The sequence below is a fragment of the Hordeum vulgare genome, chromosome 6H, assembly GCF_904849725.1.
Source record: "Hordeum vulgare subsp. vulgare chromosome 6H, MorexV3_pseudomolecules_assembly, whole genome shotgun sequence".
In the NCBI taxonomy this organism is placed as follows: domain Eukaryota; kingdom Viridiplantae; phylum Streptophyta; class Magnoliopsida; order Poales; family Poaceae; genus Hordeum; species Hordeum vulgare.
Genome location: NC_058523.1, coordinates 443,808,669 through 443,829,208, shown reverse-complemented (window position 1 = coordinate 443,829,208; position 20,540 = coordinate 443,808,669). Strand labels below are relative to the sequence as shown.

At 45.1% G+C, this 20,540-nt stretch overlaps 1 long non-coding RNA gene across 1 annotated transcript; it reads left to right on the top strand.

Annotated features, from left to right (window-relative positions):
• Window positions 1-19,592: 19,592 nt before the first annotated feature.
• Window positions 19,593-19,990, top strand: LOC123406007. The gene is made up of 3 exons (XR_006611993.1): window positions 19,593-19,637; window positions 19,752-19,821; window positions 19,922-19,990. It is a non-coding gene; the product is annotated as an uncharacterized LOC123406007 (long non-coding RNA).
• Window positions 19,991-20,540: the final 550 nt, after the last annotated feature.

Below are 20,540 nucleotides of genomic sequence, written 5' to 3'. Positions count from 1 at the left end.
TCTCGGGCACTGATTTCGTTGGCACAAAAATTGAACTTGGTGGTACCGAGACTCTAGGCTTTGGCATGGCATTTGTGTGATGTAAAACTTGTTAGGGCTGAATGGATAGTTGGTGGCACCGAATTTTGTACATTTAGGATTTGGATAGAATATTTTTTGGAGAATTTCATCAGTATTTTTGGTGGCTAACTCTAAGCACTTGAGCAATCAAATCATCATAGTCACCTCACACCCTTTTAATAGTACTGGTTTTCCTAAGGACTCAAATGTGATTTCTCACAAAATATAAAATGTAGATTCTTCAAGCTTGTTGCCAATAGATCTTCCTTGCATCTAGGGGTTCTCCTCATACTCCTTAGCCAATGCATCATTGAATTTTTCCTGGAATATACTAGATAGAATCATTAGATGATTGATAGATGTGTTGCTATTAATTACGAAAACCACCTTACGGAGAAGTTGTCCTTTCACAAACTCTGTGGTATCTAATTGACACAAATCGGTATTAAAGAGTTTTTCAATTCAGTGCCACTGAGTTAGTAAAACTGCCTAGGCGAACCAAATCAGACTCACCGAGAAGTTGTATATCGGTCTCACTGAAAAGCCGAAAGTTGCAGCCTTTTGCACTAGTCGATGTAACCGTGTTTTAACTTCAGTTCTACCGAGTTGGGTAATAATCTTGTAATAGTTGGATTTTTGGAGATGGCTATATATACCCCTCCACCCCCTCTCATTCCGAGAGAGTGCACTCATAACAAGCAAACACTTCCACTATGCATTTTTTGAATGAGAACGAGTGACTCATGTGTTGAGATCAAGATGTTCCACTCCAACCATATGAATCTTGATTTCTAGCCTCCCCAAGTTGCATTCCACCCAATCAATCTCTTCTATCAAGCCAAACCCTATGAGAGAGTGATTCGGTATTGAGGAAAATATCTTTTGAAGCATAAGAGCATAGAGTTCATCATCCATACCACATCTATTACCTTTTGGAGAGTGGTGTCTCCTAGATTGGTTAGCTGTCGCTTGGGAGCCTCCAAATCGTGTGGAGTTGAAACAAGAAGTTTGTAAGGGCACGGAGATCGCCTACTTCATGAAGATCTACCGCGAGTGAGGCTAGTCCTTTGTGGATGTAAGCCATCGTGGAATAGACAAGGTTACTTCTTCATGGACCCCTTGTGGATGGAGCCCTCCTTGGACTCGCGCAACCGTTTTACCCTCCGTGGGTTCAAGTCTCCATCAACATGGATGTATGATAGCACCACCAATCGTAACCACGCCAAAAATCTTTGTGTCATCTTTGCATTTGATATTTCTATCCCTACACTCTACTTACATGTGCATGTCTTTACTTTCCGCAGTTGTACTCTTAGACTTGCATGTGTAGGATGTGCTAGACTTGGTAAAATTGCTAAAACATGCCAACCATTAAAATTGGGAAAAGGTTAAGTTTTTATTTGGTCAAGTAGTCTAATCACCCCCTCCAAACATACTTGAGATCCTACAATGGTTCAACAACTATGACTGTCGGGACCCCGATCCTAGGTCATAAGAACCCAGCCTGTAACACATCACATCACTTTGCGGCCTCATGCACGGTAACTCCAAGACTGCCACCTTACCTTGGCCGGGACCGTTTGCATCTTTTAGCTCACGTATATGAATATGTTGCTAGCGTTCAATCGACAAAGAACCCGGGTCGACATGACTAGTTATAAACCCAAGTGGTACATCCGTACAGGGACACGCATACATTACCCAGCAAAGCAGGTGTCGGTCATCAGCGTGTGTAGACGAGTCGTAGCAAGCTACAAGGACTCCATTACACCGCGTGATATTTCCCCGAGGGGACAGACACAGCAGCAAAGAGGGATACACGCCGGTCAATCAATGTGTTCCGAGCAGTAGCAAGCTACCAAGGCCCGATGGAATCACAAAGAGGCATTTCCCTGTAAAGAGTACTACTAAGGCAAACAACTAGGTGTCGAATCCCACACATATAATGCATTTCAAACACACACACATTATGCACGATATGTGTAGATACAACATGGCATCACAACATAACTCTATGACTCAAGCATTTATTAAAGACTCATGAGAGTCAACATAGTATGATATTAAAAACAGGGGTCTCGTGACCCGACACTCAAGTCATACAAACAACAAGCGGAAGCAAATCATGTCTGGGTACAGACATCTAATAAAAGCGGCTAGAATGGCCTGAAAATCTACTACGACACTACCAAAGGAGCCAGACCTCTGTCTGGAATTCCCAAGCTATTCCGATCAACATCGAACACATCGCGTAGAACCTTTTAATGAGTCTAAGTCTTCTCTGCAAAAACATAAATAAAGCAACCGTGAGTACAAAGGTACTCAGCAAGTCTTACATCAGAACTATCTACATATGCATCATGTTTCAATGAAAGGATTGTGGGGTTTGATTGCAGCAAGCCACCTTTGACTCTTGGCTAACATGTACTACGACTACAAGTTCTTTCTTTGAGGTGGGATAGCGCACACGAGTCCACATACTCACCATTTCAATACACCACTATGGATCCACTCTCGTCTCCCTACGAGAAGGCCTTCCATAGCACTCACACTTATCTTGCATGTTTTAGAGTATCCATTTAAGATGTCTATGTACTACGTAATGCTTCCAAGTAGTCCATATCCGAGGACGCGGCTATTCGAACAGATTGAATCACCCTGCAGGGGTATACTTCTTCACACATGCTCTCACCTCTTAGCACCATATGCATGTCATGCATCTCGGCAACCTTCAAGCGGAAGCACTGGCGTGGGTGTCGTCCACGACCGTTAACCACACAAGACCCTAGTCCAGGTTTACCGCCTATTTGAGACTGAACCCGCAAGGAAGTCCGGCCGAGGTTTCCTCTACGGCCCCAAACGATGCGCGCAGGGTTCCCAAGCCCACCATCCGGGTGCCACTTGGTACACCGTGCCACTGTGTATCTACCGTAGTGAAGCCTACCCGTCGGGCAGAGCTAAACACGGCCGCCAACCCTTTTCCTACAAACACCAGAAACTAATTGCAACTCCTGTACAGAGATCTAGGCGATTAATAAGACGAGAGGGTCAATTAAGTATCCCAATGTGTGGTAGTATCTTGTCTTGGATAACACACACATAACTCAGTTCTTAAGGACGGTCCCAATGAGACAACCCACCATGTACTCCTACATGGCCTCTCATCGCTACCTTTACCAAATTGGATTCACACTTTTACTCTCACACTGTAGGACATGAACACAACCATTCTAATTCATCATCCAGATGGATCAGACCCGACACGACTCTAAGCATAGCAGGCATTGTAAACAAGCAAGGATGAGTAAGCACATCAAGGCTCAAGCAGTTGCTACTCATGCTAAAAGGTTTCAACTATTTACTGTGACAAAATCAGGTCATGCAAAGGAATGGGTTCAACTACCGATAACATGTACAGTTGAATCGTGTTTGTCCTAATGCAGTAAAAGAGAGCAGGAGCGAGGGGGTGGGTTTATTTCAATATGCTCAAGGGGGGTTTGCTTGCCTGACACGTCTGAAGATAGCAATGAGTCTTCATCAATGTCAACGATCACATCGTCGGAAACATCGTTTACCGAGGGGGAACAACACCGACAAACAAGAAAGAACAACAATTACTTCACGGAAATGCAACACTATGATGCATGCTCAAGACATGAAATGAAAGGTGGCAGGGCTAATGTGGCTATCATTTCTTAAATTGAAGTTGGTCTGAATTAGGATCCAAACATCACTTCAAGCCGGTTATTTTTCCGGATACCCTTTTAATTGATTCGACCTGAAGCTCAAAACAAATTGTTCCAACATGTATGGAGTTAGTATTTTGAGGTACTGATTTGCATTGACCAATGTTTGGTCATAACAATTGAAGTGGAATTCAAATAAGTATCAATTTCCAACTCCAAACTATTTATTAAATTTACCCTATTCATCATTTTGCCTATTTGGTGTTGTCAACTTTTTCAAACATACATGAAAATGTCATAATCAGATTCTTTGGATTTTTCTGATCCTTTTTCATATATAAATTATTTTCATTGGACTTACAGATTATTTTCTATGATTTTTAGAAGTTTTAGGCATTTTCTGGAATTATTTTATAAACAGAAATACTATTATTGCATCAGCACTAACATCAGCAGGTCAACTGGCCGGCGAGGTTAAACCTGACAGCCAGGGCCCACTAGTGAGTGACACAAGTGTTAAAAGGAGTTTAATTTTAATCTTTTATTCCTAATTAGGGTCTGGGCCCACTCTCAGTGAGTCATTAGATTAGTTAACCTATTTATTTAATTTTTGTGGTTAACTAAAACTTAACAGGGGCTAGGCCCTACCTGTAGGTGACCCAGGGGAGGTCAAACCCCTTGTCAAGGGGCCAGAACCACCGGCGGCTCAACGCCGGCGACTACAGACGCGGCGGAGGTTATCGGAAAATCCCTACACGCATCCATTTCGGACGCGGTTTGGCTCTACGCCTTGCTGAGGAAACGCAGCATCCGTTCTGACCAAGCCACGGGCCAGAAGGTGGCCGGAGAGAGGCCGGCGACGACCTCGGGCGGTGGCCGGAGTCGGCCATGGTGGGGGTTGGCGCTAGAGGGGGAGAGCATAGGAGGAGGCGCAGGAGCTCACGGCGGTTCCGAAGGGGGCAACAACGACGGAGGAGAAGCTCGGGGCAGGGCGAATTGGCCTCGAGGTTGCCGGCGGCCGGAGATGGGGAAGACGGCATAGCTGCGGCAACACAGGACCTCGGCCCTTCTGGCTTCACACTGAGGACGAAGAGGAACACGACAGAGCTTCTGAGCCTCTCAGGTACGCCGAAGGGGGTGCAGTTGCCGAGGTAGCAGTGAGCAACGGCGGCGAGCTTGCTCGATGGTCGCGGAGAGGGAGCTAGGGGAGAGGAGAGACGCGTGCGAGGAGAGGAATGAGAGGAGGGCACCTCGGGGCTTCTTAGCACGAGGAGATAGGGTCGGAGGGGGTGCCTCCAGCGCGATGCAGAAGGTGGCCGTGCCTCCTGTGCGCTCGCCACGCCCTCGTGCCTACTGGCACGAGGTTGAAGAAGGCGGCAGGGAGGTGAGCTGGGCCAGGCGAGGAGCGCAGGTTAGTTTCCTTTCTTTTTTTTCTTTTCCTGTTTTGTTTTCTTTCTGACATTTGTTTTTATTTTATTTTGGCTCCAAACTAAAACAATAAAAAGTGAAAATATTGTTGGGGTTTTCTACCACATATAAAAGATTCAACATTTTTGAGAATCTGAATTATTTGAAATCAAATATATAGTTGATTTTAGTGACTTTTATATTTAAAATAAAATGCCCAAAAGTATTTTGAAAATATATAGCACCCCTGATATTTTCTTTCTAACATTTATCAAAAATGATGGACTTTTATGAGAACCATTTTGGTTCATTAATTTGTCACCACTTTGGATTGTTTTTGAATATAGACTATGTTGTGGTTTTGCATTGATTTCACTTTTTTCTTGGGTTCAATTCATTTTCTTAGAATGCAAAGAAAGAAAAACATGAGCTCAAACTTGCTAAGCTCTACTAGGGATTTCAGGGATGTGACAATGACGTCTTAGAGTCTGAGAACTATCGATGGAATGCTCTCTCCTCCTCATGACCCTCCAATTGTGTGAAGTGTTGGATGTCATGCGTCACACTCTTTGGAAGATCCGCGAAGACCTCTATGGAATGCCACAACTGGGTGAGCTCAACATACCCTTTGCTGTCAAACACACACTAAACTAAATATGGCCTACCAACAACTATTTGCTCCACTTAATGGAGCACCTGGCGGTCGGCCGAGGCCTTGATCTCGAGCTCAAAGTGCGCAAGCTGGAGCTTCTTAAGATCTTATTTTGCCTTCTTCTCCTCAGCCTAAAGTCTATTGTGTGCTTCAAACACGCCCTTTGAGGTCTCCTCGACCTCGATGACCCGCGCTAGGTCCTTCTCCCTAGCCACCTTCTCGAAAGCTCAGGCCTTCTCCACCTTCGAGGCCGCAGCCTTCTGCTACTCCGCCTCATGCTGAGCCTTCTTGAGCTCGTCCTTGAGCCCCTCAAGCTTGGCCAAGGCCGCTGTCATTCAAACAGTTTGGCATCAACACCTAGTTCAACAACAAACATAGTATGCGTCTCGTGTTCAAAGTAACATTCAAGAACATGAAGTACTGATCGTTTACCTTGAGACTGCTAGAACCGTTGGTTCATCAGGTCGAGGTCTTTCTTAGACCTCGATGACACAGCCCAGAGCCGAGGTAGAAACCTACAAACAAGGATTTTTTCACATCGGCCCCTAGGTCAATTTATTAAACTCGGGTGAGCACCTTAGTATAGTGGGAAGCGTCATGGGTGCTATGCATCAAGGTCCTACTTCTATTTGACCCTATCACTGGTTCCGAGAAATGGTCCTTGGGATCAGGGCTAGTCACTGACGAAGCCTTTTAGAAGGCCATGAGAACACCTCCTCGGATAGATGCATGGATTTGCGAATTACATGCAAAATAGAAAAAAATTGCACAAGGTTAAAAGAATACCTCGAATCTCGTAACGAGGCCATTGAAGAGCTTATGCAAAGCAGCCCCATGAACTGGAAGCCTTGCAGTGCCACACCTATCAAGGCATGATGCTCTTCCTTGTGGGAGAATCCCTTCAAGGTCTACTCCATCTCCTCGGTCCACCCCGCGCTAGCCTGCCCTTAGGTAGGGGGTGGCGGTGGCAAGACCTCAGACCAAAGCACATGGCTGCTTGGAGAGAGATCCTCGGCTGCGGCATCAGAGTCGGGGCGGACTTCGGCTAGGCTGATGATTGGCCCAACGTTTCTTTTATGGCCTCAAGGATCTTATCCCCTTGGACCTGAGGGGCCGAGGTGTCAACCTCGGTCATCATGATCGACTATCCTGCCCCCGTTGTGTCAACCTTGGGAGCTGGAGTAGAAGTCACCTCCCCCGGCCCATCATGAGCTGACGGAGGACACAAGGAGTCTGGGGTCCCGCTGGCATATGGTAGCCCAGTGGAGGAGTCGATTGGGCGCATCTTCGGTGGACTGCGGAAAGATGCTCGTATGAGTTCATTCCTACTAAAACATAGTTATGATGAAACGTGGAACATGAAAAACATTAACATACCATTGGGGTGACGGTTTTTTCCTCCGAAGAAAAGGGGATCATCTTCGGACTCATTGGAGAGCAGGATCTTCTCCGACAACTTGTCGGTGGCCCTGGGCAAGGTTCCCTTCAACCTCTTCTAGCCCTTGGGCTGCGCTCCGGCTTCGGCGTCCTCTATCGCCGCTCTATTCCTTACAGGGTAGGGCCATCCTTCTCCGCATCCTCCCCCACATCTTCATGGGTGGCGGAGGAATGGCTCTCTTGGAGCGGGGAACTGAGGTCGCCCGATTTCAAAGACCCGGCCTGCCCTTCCCGGAGTTCAGCCCCTTGGTGACCACCACGTTCGACTCCTCGACTAGGAGCACCGTGAGGAGAGGGGTTCTCGCCTCCTATCGCAATGGGGCCGGGCACTCTATTTTCTGCATCCTGGCTGACCATTTCTGCACATACTGAGCGAAACAATTCATCAAAATCATTATCACCATGCAAAGAAAGAAAAATATAAATGTGTGTGTTAGAACACTTACTGTTGGGGGTTCATAGCCAACCTCGAAGCCGAGATCTTTCCCCTTGAGACTTGTAAACTTCATTGGGATTTTTCCCGAAGAGGAGGCGTTGATGCAACATAGTACAAGTAAGTATTTCCCCTAGGGAGAACCAATGTTACCAAACCAATAGGAGGACCATGCAACTTCCCGTCTTGAGCACATACACACAAAAGAGCACACACTTGCACCCTACACGGGCAAGAGGGTTGTCAATCCCGTTGAACTCGTAACTTGCAAGCGATAAGTAGTGATAGATAGACAATGAAATTATATTAAATATAAAAAGTAAATACAAATAATAAAAGGTAGTGAGGTATCTAGAGTTTTGGTAGATATATTTGTGAGGAGACCCGGGGGCCATAGTTTTCACAAGAGCACTCGTGCAGCGACACGCTATACAAATTGTTTTTAACCCCTTTCTGTGACGGAATTTTAAACCATCGCCTAGTGAGTCTAGGCAATAGGGGGGTCCTCCCCACATGACCGAAAAAACGTCGAGGATAGGGTGTGGGAATGCATAAGTTTTTCATAACTAAGCATATGTGATGCTGGCATCTATCCCAGACACGAGTCTTCAGACAAATGTTTCTGATATCACCAATACACCAAACGCTCCATCCTTGTTACTCGTTTGTGATTGCATTACCATCACAGTCATACTTCTGTGCTTTTACCTTACCAGGCGCAGTCCAGGCACAGTCCAGGCACGGGATTTTTCCACGCACATACCAAACTGGCTCAATTTTTACGATGCACGCCTCATCACAAATTGTTCATGATTGTAAAAGCGTGTACGATAAGGTGACAATCACACACATTTATTTTTCTCGCACCGTTTGTGACATTGTCTGACATCACATAGCCTTTGCAAATGGCAACTGTGTGCATAGTTACACATGTTTCCTCTTTGTGAACCGTGTCAGATTATGATGTATATCACACACGCTGTGCTTTATAGTCCATGGGCGCTGTAATGACCTGCAAAGCGTATTTTCACCCTAATTTAATTGCTTCTATTTAAAATTGTACGGAATTTCTATTTGAAAATTGGCTATAACTTCATTCATATCCATCAAGTTCAACAACCAATGCATTATTCGATTCACAGGTACATATGTTCCAGTATTACATCAAAAAAAGAATTTCATAAGCACCAAATAAAGAATGATGAACGAGGGTTGCATACTTGTACTATTAAAGTTGGTAAAGAAAGAGGTGAGATACATTCTCGTTGCTGAACAAGGTGAAGCGGAATGCCCCTATTGTGCTCTCCTCCATGCTGAAGCCACGCATGACTCTAATCCAACCCCTTGTGATGGTCGACCGCCAATCATGTAGTTTGAGAGGTAATCTTGAGAAAACTTCTTCATGAACGACTACAAAGGAAAAAAGATTCAGACATTGTCATCCGACACAACTCATTATGGGAAGTAAAAAGAAGGCTACAAAGTTCTTACTTACCATGTTGCAATTCAGTGTTGTCTTGCATAAAGTGTAAACAAATAGTTTGATTGACATAACTTAGCCCATTTTAATAACAATATTTACCAGTTTCCTCACTTGATACTAGTTCATGAATATCTCATTGCCCCATACGCAAAAAGAGTCGAAGCATGGAGCTTTGCCAATGACATATGTACCCAAGAGCACCAAGGTACTATTAGAAGCTAAACAACAATTGCACAACGATGTAGTACATCACTCCCACTGTCTCTAGTCGACCTCTTAAAATTAATGGAGTAAAATCCTTATTGGAGTATATATATACTCCAGCAATTTTTGGTCGTTTCTAGTCGATCCCCTAAATTAACATTGTAAACTTCAATTGGATCAAGTTCAAAGAAGGTTCAACCAAAAGTAACATGCATTCAAACATAAGCATAAATAGTTTTGCATAACCGAACACAAAACATAAATTTAAACTAAACTAAACTACGTTCCGTCAAAGCGCAGCTTCGGCCAATCTTTCCTCGTCGGGTATGGTGTGCCGCAAGCCTGGTCCGGTCCGGTGCGATCGTCGATGTCGTTGGGGAAGATACTCCTCCCCTCATCGAGGTCGATCTCCTCATCCTCGCTTCCCACCTCGATATCCACCACGTCGCCGTCCTCGCTGTTGTCGACCTTGTCATCAGAGGAGACCATGATGACCTCGGTGCCCTCTACACCAACACAGATCGTCCGCTCCGCATACACAAGCTACGGGTGCTGTCGGCGGAACTCTTGCATGTAGGCCTTGGCGGCGGCCTCAGCCTTGACGTGCTCCCTCGCCTCGTGGTCCTTCCACGTCATAGCTGAGCTCACCACCCTGGCTTCGAAGGGACGAGGTCCACCTGACGTATGTCGAAGGGGAAACTGAGCCTCGTCACTATGCCATGGTAGATGACCTGCCATCGGTCGTACTCCATGGCCGCGATCTCGATCATGTGGAAGCAACCGATCCACCGATGGGAGTGGCTCTCCTGATCTATAATCTTGGTCATCCATGTCCCCCACTGCCGCTGCTGGACCCCAAGGTAGGACCTCCTCGGTGGCAGAGACTGATGGAGGACGGGGAAGTCCTTGAACCATCGTAGATGTGCGGCGGCGGGCGGATCGGGCGACCAACAATGGCGGCTCGATAAAGAGCCCATGGAGAACGACGAGAACATCTAGGGGGGTACCTCGTCGACTTCCGGCGAAGAGGCCAGGATAAACCTATTTTGGTTCATTGGCTCCTCGAGCTCTCTGGCACACATGCAGAGGTTAACAATGAAGGCGGCGGCGGCGATGATGGCGGTGACCTACCAATTGTTTCGAGCGAGGGAGGGGTGGTGTGTGTGTGACCGGAGATTTTTGGGTGTGTGTGTGGAGGGGGGCCAAGGTTGCGTTTGAAGAAATACCGCGGCAAGTAAAAAATTTACTAGGTGGGAGTAAAATGTCAGGGCTACTCAAAATTTGGATGAACGGCGAGCAGAATTTTTGAAATTGCAAGGGATGCATAGGCGGGAGTAAAATGTCGGGGCTACAAAATTTTGGATCAAGGCATAGAAGTAGAGTGGGAGTTGCAGACATCGCACATGGTCAAAACATACTAATCGTGTTCTATCAAATAGAAAAACCTCCATGAGAGCAGATATTTTTGATATTGTGAGGGTTGCAGAGGCGGGAGTAAAATGTCGGGGCTACTAAAATTTTGGATCAAGGCATAGAATTAGAGTGGGAGTTGCAGACATCGCACACGGTCAAAACATACTAATCATGTGCTATCAAATAGAAAACCTCCAGGCGAGTAGATATTTTTTGAGATTGCAAGGGATGCAGGCGGGTGTAAAATGTCGGGGCTATTGAAAATTTTAATCAAGGGATAGAAGGAGAGCAGGAGTAACAGACACCGCACACGGTCCGCACATACTAACCGTGTGCTAGCAAACATAAAAACCTTCCATGCGGTAGATATTTTCGAGATTACGAGGTAGTTGATATTCTCGAGTGCGGGAGGGAAGCCTCGTGGAGCCCAATCTACTATGCTGATTTGAGTGAGACATGCATGGCATGGCACACGGGTAGCCTGAGCGAACCGTGTGTGTTGCGTCCCCAATCGCAGACACTTGCTGCATAAAACTGATGTGTTGTTTATAAATTTAGCAAAAAGAATAACACGGGAAGGGGTCAGAACACAAACACACTTGCATGTGAAATAAATATATGTATGAAAAGGGTGGTTTTATGTTCAAATACCCAATGCACTAGTTTGATGTGACACCTCTCGCACAAAGCGCATAGTGTTGCTAATCAACTACCCCCAACAAACCCCACTTCGTGTCGGCGGTAAGGGAATCTTAGCTACGAACGCATGCCCCCAAATCGCTAGGTCTGAAATCTCACCCTACTCTAACACAAAACCTATAGGAGTCCATCATGATCAAACCCCCTTTCGCTTCTGGACAAAGGTGGACTGTGTGCTGGCCCACAAATGTGTGCTTGTGGCATGAGATGGGTGAGACCACATACGAACCACCTGCGGGTGGCCCTACTATATGTATGTAAGGGTGTGGTGTGATATTTAACTACCATTCACAAAATTGATATGGAAAATGTGCCTCGCCAATTAACAGGACTTCCCCGACCCCACGGAGATTGCAAGTAGTGCGAAGTATCACCCCCCACACACACGCCAGGGAGAGGGTATCTCACCAAGACGCACCATAACACGGACCAAGTAGAATCCAACTTGTATGTATAACCTCTCTCTCTCGTTGTTAGTAAAAGTGATGGACGTCCACACGGCCCCACAAAATGGGCTAGCTTGTCGCCGATAATCTCGCGAGGGAGTGCCCGAAGACAAAACCCGCTCTACGCATGTGGCCCAAACATATGTATATGGTAGTGGTGCGTTGTGTTTGAATACCCAATGCGCAAATTTTATGTGGCACCATGCCTTGGAACCATAAAATCCCCACATTGAGCGTTGGTTTACAATATGTAGCGTGCACTCAAACTAAATTAGGCCTGGAATGATCAACCTACTATACGGTAACACAAACAAAGAAGAATAATCCACCGTGGTAACCTTTCTTATCATCGGCCGAAATGATGGACGTCCCCACGGGCCCACGAATATATGTGTAGGCTTGCCGCCGATAACCAAGCGAGTGAGAGTGTCCAAAGACAACCATTGCATGCATGTGTCCCAAACATAATTGTTGGGTGCATTATCCATGCATATGTGTTGAATACCCAATGCACAACATTGATGTGGTCCATGCGAAAATCACACATTAATTCCCCACACAAAGCAAGAGGTTCATGACGTGTCTTGTACGTTCTCCCCCGCACTCCCCCACCCCACTTTGATCCAACAGGATGGATTCAACTTACACATGCATGCGCTATTATGTAATCTCACATCATGACCTATACCATGAGACAAACAAAAAATTAATCCCCTCCTAAGTCAAATTAATTAACCTCTCTCGCTCTCGGTGAAAGTGATGGACTAAGTGGGCCCACAAATGGAAGCATCACCGATAACCGCATGAGTGAGTGCCAGAGGACAACTACCAACGTTTGCATCTGTGCCAAACATACATAGATGTGAGTGGTTGTGATGTTTTGAATACATGATTATATGCACAACTTTGATGTGGCATCTGCCTCAATATCTCTAAAGTGACCACACGGAGTGAGGTTCATGACACCTATAGTGTATATTGGTCCCATCCCCCATTCGACACGTACTATATACTAATACGTCTCCATTATATCTACTTTTCTAAACTCTTTTACCCTTGTTTTGGACTATAATTTGCATGATTTGAATGGAACTAATCCGGACTAACGTTGTTTTCACCAGAATTGCCATGGTGTTGTTTTTGCGTAGAAATAGAAGTTCTCGGAAGGACTTGGAAATTTACGGGGATTTTTTGCGGAATATATAAAAAATACTGGCGCAAGAATCAACCGGAGGGGTGGAGCTGAGAGACCACGAGCCCACCAGGCGCGGGCCCCCCTGGCCGCGCCTGGCAGGATTGTGGGGCCCACGTTGCTCCACTGCCTCCAATCTCAGCTCTATTTAGCCCCTTTCGCCTGGAAAAGAAATCAAGGAGAAGAGTTCATCGCGTTTTACGATAAGGAGGCGCCGCCACCTCCTGTTCTTCTTCTCGAGGGCAGATCCGGAGTTCGTTCTGGGCTCCGGAGAGGGTAGATCGTCGCCAACGTCATCACCAACCTTCCTTCATCACCAATTCCATGATGCTCTACACCGTTCGTGAGTAATCTAATCGTAGGCTTGCTGTACGGTGATGGGTTGGATGAGATCTATCATGTAATCGAGTTAGTTTTGACGAGGATTGATCCCCAGTATCCACTCTGTTCTGAGATTGATGTTGCTACTACTTTACCATGCTTAATGCTTGTCACTAGGGCCCGAGTGCCATGATTTCAGATCCGAACCTATTATGTTGTCGCCAATATATGTGTGTTCTTGATCCTATCTTGCAAGTTGTAGTCACCTACTATATGTTATGACCCGGCAACCCCGGAGTGACAATAGCCGAAACTACTCCCGGATATGACCATAGTATGAGGAGTTCATGTATTCACCAAGTGTTAATGCGTTGGTCCGGTTCTTTATTAAAAGGAGAACCTTAATATCCTGTTGTTTCCATTAGGACTGTGCTGCCATGGGAGGGATGGCTATAGATGTCATGCAAGTTCTTTTCCCTAAGCACGTATGACTATATACGGAATACATGCCTACATTACATTGACGAACTGGAGCTAGTTGCTTATCTCTCCGTGTTATCACTATTGCATGATGAATAGCATCCGGCGTAATCATCCTTCGCCGATCCATTGCCTACGAGTTTTTCCTACTGGTCCTTGTTACGTTACTTTGCCGCTGCTGCTACTGCTATTTTTCCGCTACTTTTACTTTGTTGTTGCTGATGTTACTCTGCTGATATTGTTGTCACTTTGTTGCTACTGGTTACCGTTGCTACTATTGCTATCACACTACTCTGCTACTGATACTTTGCTGCAGATACTAAATCTTTCATGTGTGGTTGAATTGACAACTCAACTGCTAATACTTGAGAATATTCTTTGGCTTCCCCTTGTGTCAAATCAATAAATTTTGGTTGAATACTCTACCCTCGAAAATAGTTGCGATCCCCTATACTTGTGGGTTATCAGGACTATGTTCTGGCGCCGCTGCCGGGGAGGCACATCTATATTCTCTGAGTCACTTGGGATTTATGTCTGTTGTTCATTATGAGGAATCCGAAAGATCCAAGAACTAAAGTCTTGCCCTCAACTATGAGGACAGGTAAGGAACTGCCATCTAGCTCTGCACTTGATTCACCTTCAGTATGAGTAAGTTTGCGACACCACCTCCTGCTAGAAATCTTGATATGTCGCCTGTGCTTGATGATGCTACTTCTGCTGTCCATGATGCTTATGATGAGGCTATGCTTGATACTGCTTTGCCACTAGGTGCATTACTTGATGCCAAATTGCAAGAGTTGCTGCTAGATGTGATGATACTTCTGAAACTGCTGATGCTATTGAAGTAGAACCTGCTATATTGCTTGTTAGAACTAGCTCTCCTAGATATGAATTGCCTGATATGCCTGAGGGTAATGTTATGGAGGGAGAGATAGCTGATGACTTTCTTGCTTGTAAGGATAGCTATGATGATGAGAAATTACTGGTCAAGTGGAAAGAAAAATCTTTGAATGCTAGGATGAAATACGACCTGAAGTTTGCTGCTTCGCCTATCTTTGTGACCGATAAGGATTATGAATTCTCTGTCGACCCTGAGTAAATCACTCTGGTCGAATCTGATCCTTTTCATGGTTATGAGTCTCAAACGGTTTTATCCTATCTTACCAAACTGCACGATATAGCCACCCTATTCACGAGTGAGGAAAAGATCTTCCACTACTATATCCTTAAGTTGTTTCCTATCTCGCTAAAGGATGATGCTAAGACTTGGTTCACTTCTCTTGCTCATGGTTGTGTGCGTAGCCCCCAAGATATGATCTACTACTTCTCTGAAAAATATTACCATGCCCATAAGAAGCAAGCTGCCTTGCAGGAAATATAAAACTTTGTGCAAGTTGAAGAAGAGAGTCTCCCACAAGCTTGGGGGAAGCTCATCCAGCTACTGAATGCTTTGCTTGATCACCCTCTTGAGAAGAATGAAATACTTGATATCTTCTATAATGGACTAACCGATGCTTCTAGAGACCACCTAGATAGTTGTGCCGGTTGTGTTTTTAGGGAATGAACTGTAGAACAAGCTGAGATCCTATTGAATAATATCTTGTGCAATGAGAATGCTTGGACTATTGCCGAACCACCTCTGAAGCCAACTCCGAAGAAAAGAGGTATTCGATTCCTCAGTCCTGAAGATATGCAAGAAGCTAAGAAATCTATGAAAGAGAAAGGCATTAAATCTGAAGATGTCAAAAATCTACCACCTATCGAAGAGATCCATGGTCTTGATAACCCGATACAGGTAGTAGAAGTAAATTCTCTTCGTAGATTCGATGTGAGTGATATTCCTTTTGATAAACCTGATAGCTTATGCGTGGATGAATTTGATAACTTTGTTGCCAAACAACAAAGTTTCAATGATTATGTTAGCAGACAATTGGAACAGAATGCTTGTATGCTTAGTCATTTAAGTGCTTGTGTGGACAGAAATGTCAATGATCTTAAGCTCCTGAGTAAACATGCTTCTATGGTTACTACTCAAGTAGAGCAAGTACTTAAGGATCAGAATGACTTGCTCAATGAGTTGAATGACAATTCTGTCAGAGTTGTCACTAGAGGCGGTAGAATGACCCAGGAACCTTTGTATCCTGAGGGTCATCCTAAGAGAATTGAACAAGATTCTCAAGGAGTTAGCACTGATGCACCTAGTCATCCTAGAAACAAGAAGAAAGATGATAGGAACTTACACGCTAGCAACCTTGTTGCTGCTACACCTTGGAATCCTAACGATGTCTCTGTCTCTGATGCTGAAACACAATCTGGTGATGAACATGAGCCTAACGACAATATCGATAGTGATGTTCATGTTGCTGCTCAACCTAGCAATGATAAAGATGTGGAGATTGAACCTGTTGATCTTGATAACCCACAGCCTAAGAATAAGAGATACGATAAGAATGACTTCATTGCTAGGAAGCATAGTAAAGAAAGGGAACCATGGGTTCAGAAACCCATGCCCTTTCTTCCCAAACCATCCAAGATAAAGGATGATGAGGATTTTGAGCTATTTGTGGAAATGATCAGACCTGTCTTTCTGCAAATGTGTTTCACAGATATGATCAAAATGTCTCCGTATGCTAAGTACATGAAGGATATTGTGACTAATAAGAGGAGGATACCTGAGGTTGAGATTTCCACCATGCTTGCTAATTATACCTTCAAGGGTGGAACTCCTAAGAAACTAGGTGATTCCGGAGTGCCCACTATACCTTGCTCCATTAAAGGAAACTACGTTAGAACTGCTTTATGCGACCTTGGAGCCGGTGTTAGTGTTATGCCTCTCTCATTCTTTATCGTAGGCTTGAACTGGATAAGTTGACACCCACTTAAATCTCTCTGCAAATGGCCGACAAATCATCTGCTTTCCCTATCGGCATTTGCAAGGATTTTCCTGTGGTGGTTGCGAACGTTACTATCTTAATAGACTTTGTTATTCTGGATATTCCCGAGGACGATGCCATGGTGGTCATCCTCGGAAGACCCTTTTTAAACACTGCAGGGGCTATTATTGATTGCAACAAAGGCAATGTCACTTTCCATGTCAACGGTAATAAGCATACGGTGCACTTCCCGAAGAAAGAATATCGAGTACATTACATAAATGCTATCGAAAAGACTTCATCGATCCTTATTGGGAGCGTTGAATGCCCTATACCTACTGCCAACACTACAAGAAATATGCTCATACATGACGTTCTTTAAGACGTCGTTGATGAATTCGTCATAAATCTATGACGATTTCATCCGAGATCATCGTAAACTGTTTGAGGGGATCAAATCTACATATAAATTATGACGATGTGAGTCAAAAACGTCGTAACCGCAAAAGATGAGATCGTCATAACTTTTACGACAATTATAAAAATGTCGTAACATGTTCTAACTATGTTGACATGTCACTCGTGGGACCATTCTATGTCACGCGCCAAACCGGCCTAGTTTGTGAAGCAACCTACTATTATATCATTTTAAAAAAATTCAAAAAATTATCATAAATACTTTGGATCATATATTCCTCAAATATGTGAAAACCCTTCCTTCCATAGTTCAAAAATAATTCCGAAATATTCATTTTCCTATTTTGTTCAGAATAGCACTTTGTGAAGGAAGTGTTATTTCTATTTATTTGATTACCCTCATATTTTGGTCAATTATACATTAAATGTGGCCTACTTTTTATAAAAATGATTTGGTCTAATTTTGCATCAAATATATGATACGTTCTTCACAAAAATACTCAGTTTGGGCACTGAAAAAAATGAAAAATGAAATTTCCGTGCAAAGAAAATGAGAACTCCATTTAGCAACATTGTTTGCCATTCCAAGATGCAAACTTATGCAAAATGTGAGATCATTTATACAAACTTTGCCATGAATTTTGACATAACATTGACTATTTGCCTTATAAGAGAAAAAACTTAAATCTAATTGGTGGGATCACTTGTGGCTTGGATCGGTGACATGGCAAACATCAGTCCATCCATCCATCCATCCACTTGTGATCCATCCCACCGCACTAAACCCCTCTCTCTCTCTCACCTAAACCGCACCAACCCCTCCTGACCTTTCTATCTCTGTATCTCGCAGGAACCCTAGAGCTTTACTCCTCCCTTAACGCCGCCACCACTCCCGTGCACGATCCCGACAATCTCTGTCGTGAATCGATGGCTCCTATCCGGTGAGATCCGGCGGTGCGTCCTCGAGCGGCCCACGAGCTCTCTCTCGCTCTAACCCACCCAACCCAAGTCGCCTCGTCTCTCGGCACGAACTCCTCTCCCTCGTCGCCGCCCGCACCGCCGCCACCCACACCACCCGGTTCCGGTGAGCTCCATCCGCACGCAGCACACCGACAAGGTCCCTTTGGTCCGTGCCTCCCTTACCTCCATGCAGATCCGCGGCTCCCCCTTTTGTTCGTCGGGATCCACCACGGAAGGCCTAGGTGAGGTCAGAGGTGCCCGAATACAGCACCGGTAAGCCTCTCCCCTCCATCGCCCACCATCTCCTCCTCGGCTCACCTCATGTTCTCTTCCTTCTCTGTAGGTCGTCATTGGCGTGCCGAAAACGACGACAGGAGGGGCACACCTCATGTTCTCTTCCTTCTCTGTGGGACGGGACACCACCATGGATATGGAGTCCCATTCCCCCCACCATGTAGCGGCCCCATGGAGCCTCTGAGCGCCCCAAACCCTAGCGGAGAGAGAGGATTTGCTCCTAGTACAGCATGCCACGGAAGGTTCTTTTTCTGTTCTGTATTTTTGTTGTTGTTTCTCTTCCCGATCTGAACATGTTGAAGGCCCTTTTCTCACCATCATTTATTCATCTCCCCTTCCTATGTTATGTGCAGGTTGCTCTGATGAGGAGAAGGTTCTGCTACAGGAGGTCCTCCACCCCTCCCCTGCACCTCCTACTCCACACATGGTGAGCTCCAACCTATCTTTCTACCCCTTCCAAATCTGAACTGAAGTGGACATCAATTGCGATTGTTATGGACACAACATAACAACAAGTATTGCTGCAGTTTTTGTGTGAAATTTGATTGTTACTCTTCTTTCTTGATGCTTACTTTAGAAAAATAAAATCATGGATATATAGGAGATGGAAACAGTGAGCTTCCGTTCAAGTTAATAATTCTAAAAATCATTTGGCTCATAAATTCTTAATGTCTTCTTTGGGGATCCGATCCAGTCTGGTCTCTTTGCTTGTTCCGATTCTGCTGGTTTGTTTCTTTGTTTGTTTATACTTCGTCTCCGTCTCCCTCGTCTCTCGCGCACCCTCACAGAATTCAGTCCCTAACTCTGATTCCATTCTTCTTCTTCTTCTTCTTCGCCCCGGACGATTCCTTTCGTTTTGCTGCCTTCGATCAATAGTTCGTGCTCTTCTTGCTCGTTTCCTCTGATGCTATGTTAGATAGATAGATTAGATCGGATGCCATCTCTTTTTTCTGCTTGCTCCTCATCCATCTCTTTCGCACGCCATGCATGGGACGGACAACGATGCACGAGTTTTTGGCAGTTTACCAGCTCTGAAGAACCCTTCCATTTCCTCTGCTTTGCAGATCAGAACCAAGGATAGCCGGCGGCGGCACCAGCATCAGGAAGTATGTGGGCGCCCTCAAGGACTCCACCAGACTCCACCACCGTCAGCATCGCCAAAGTGAACAGCGACTACAAGGTACCAAGCACTAGAAATCACCATGTCTATCCCTCGTTCTTGCATCATTCATCCAAAATTTTAATTCTAGAGATTGTTTTAAAAAAATTGTAATGTTATCGCTCTTTGCAACAGCAACTGGACATCGCCATCGTCAAGGCCACCAACCATGTGGAGCGGCCTGCAAAGGAGAAGTACATCAGAGGTAATAGCAAACTCATGTTCCTACATGGAGGAGCAAGAAGAGCATGATCTTTCTTCCGTCGAAAACGCCATGGTTCTCAGCATGTGCTTCATCTTCTCAGATATCTTCATGCATCTTAATTCCGGGAGGGCTCGGGCGGACGTGGCCTACTGCATCCGCGCCCTCGCCACGCCTCTCCAAGACGCGCAACTGGGCGGTATGTCTCACCATCATAAATTTCCTCATATTCATGGTATATAAGATTGAGTCCTAGTAGATGGATCATGGATGGAACCTGTCCTATTTATGCAGTTTTGCACCGTGTCGTTTTACCTGAAAATTCAGACTGTTGGTTCTGTCCTGTTGCTACTGTCTGGGTGATGTTCAGTAACTAAGGTGGAATGGTGCTTATGATTGACAAACTTTCCTTTCTGATTCGTTAGGTTGCGTTCAAAACGCTAATTGTGATACATCGTGCCCTTCGCGAGGTTGACCCTTCTTTCCGTGACGAGCTCATGAGTAACGGAAGATCTAGCGGCCAGATGCTACACATGTCCTATTTCAAAGATAACTCCAGCCCTGATGGTACTAGCTAGTTGCTGCTAACCCCCAAATAAATCAACCATTTTTTTATACCCGTCCCTCCGGCCGTTGTCCTCTGCTCTGCTGCTCTGCATCCTGTACGCGATTTCGATTCTGTCTATCTATATAAAACCGTTAGATGCTAGTATTGTTTGTGC